This window comes from Atta colombica, unplaced genomic scaffold, assembly GCF_001594045.1.
Source record: "Atta colombica isolate Treedump-2 unplaced genomic scaffold, Acol1.0 scaffold1, whole genome shotgun sequence".
Taxonomy (NCBI): domain Eukaryota; kingdom Metazoa; phylum Arthropoda; class Insecta; order Hymenoptera; family Formicidae; genus Atta; species Atta colombica.
In genome coordinates this window covers 5,758,101-5,760,193 of record NW_017259183.1, presented here as the reverse complement: position 1 = coordinate 5,760,193, position 2,093 = coordinate 5,758,101, and positions in this window count along the sequence as shown.

Genomic DNA, 2,093 nt, shown 5'->3' with positions numbered 1-2,093 from the left:
ATCTTAATTTAAGTTTCTAATTCGATAGCTCCTAATCTATATGTTTATACTAATTTGATTTGATTCTTACTGGTAATATTATCAAATTAATATTAATATATAATTAATACATAATCAATTAATTAGTTTAATAATTATTATTTAAAGAAATAAAGCGTTATTCTTAAACATAATTTGTTAAAAGTTGCATTATTAAAGCTGCTTGTAACTGACTGATTACAATAATTCCATAAGTTAATCGTGACTTTCAAATTTTTGCCGTTAGATTGGAAAATTGACCTCGATTTCTACACGCAGAGAAAAGATTAGCCAACGCAGCTAAAATATAGCTGTGGCAGCTATATTTAAAATGTATCTTTATAATAGGAATAGCTAATACCATTGCTGTCAAAGCTCAATTTATTAGCTGCTAAAATTTAGATGCTGCGACCAGCAGCATCCCAAAAACAATTGCGAATGGATTGCTCAGTTAAGCAGCTAAGATAGTGAAAAATAGCTATTCTCCACTTATTCGTGTTAGGTATGCTTTTAATTTTAACTAAGGTTGGACATCAGCAGCAAATTTTGAAGCAACTGATATTTAGCTGATATTACTAAGTCCTTTTTTTGCTTGTAAAATGTATGCACATATGTAAGCTTTAAAAAATTATATTTTCATTTAAACAGTTTTTACTTGTCTTATTTCTATACTAACAATAAGATTTTTCTTTCAAAATTTCTATTTTTTTTTTTAAATAGAAATTAAGAACTAACTTTATTGCATTAAATAAGTTTTATTAATATATCGAGACATTAATTTCAGAGGAGTTATGTAAGAAAAAATATTTTTTCAAAAAAGGCAAGATGACGTGGATTTAAGGATTTAATATAAAAACATGTATACTTCTAAAAGATAATGTACAAGTTACAAACTAGATTATTATATATTTCGTACAAGATTTCTCCTAAATCTTAACTTTACGGAATTGTACTATTCAAAGACAGGAGACTTGCTCTACCTTTGCTCTTCGGAAGTGACATCTCCTTAACTTTAAGAAGAAGGTCGAAATCTCTTGAAATCGTGAGACGTGCTGTAGAAATAAAAGAGAGACATTCAAGAAAAGAGAATTAATTGGTAACGACAATGCGGTTGCTTAAAATGTCGGCCGCGGAATGTTCTCCGTCCATAGCTTTCATCCACCCTCCTCCCCGGTGTGCAAACCCGGGGGTCCGAGTCTGATGTGGAAGGAGGTAGATCCCACCCACTCTGGTTCGTACGTCGAAGGTACGGAGCCATTGATTTTGAATATGTAATCCGAGGCATTTTATTATTCCATCGTACTTGGCAGAGGGAGGAGGAGGTAGACGGGAGAGGGAGAGGGAGGGCAGTGGAACGGGGCGGTTTCGACCTCCACCGCCATCGACCTTCGTTCCCCATCGGTAAGGGGGATGGCGGTCGTGAGGGGGCGATCCGATTCTTTCTCTCTCTCTCCCTCTTTTTCCTCCACTACCACTACCGTCACCGGCCGGGTTCTTGACGCGTGATTGAATATTTTTTCGCTATGTGCGATTGGTTCGTCGTAACGGTGGCAGGCAGAATGGACGAAGGAGGTGGGGAGAGTAGAGAGGGTGGCCAGCGGTGACGGCAACAGCGGCGGTGGCGGCGGTAGTGGTGGTTGCAGCCACCTGTCAAGCAAAAGAATCGCCATGGTAACCAGGCCCCGCCGCCATCGGCTGAAGGGGCTCGTTCGCCGGGGGTGGCGACCCGGACTCGTAGGGATGCCCGCAAGGTTCATATTGAATTTTAAGAAAGTTTCCATCGGTAGCGCGGAGAGACGAATGGGCTACACCCGGACACAAAGCGAGAAAAGGGTCGCGGAGGTTGCGCTAGCAAGCATCTCGAGATATTTGTAACTTACTTTAAAAAAAGAATATCATTCGCGATAGAATTTCGCGATAGTATGTAACATTGACGATCTTGTAACAGTATCTTTTAAATTTCATCCAATAATTGATATTACTTTTCTATTCTAGAGTGTAGAACGAGAGAACACAGATTCTGGTTTTCATTAAATGAGTTAAGTATCAGAAGATATATATATATATATATATAT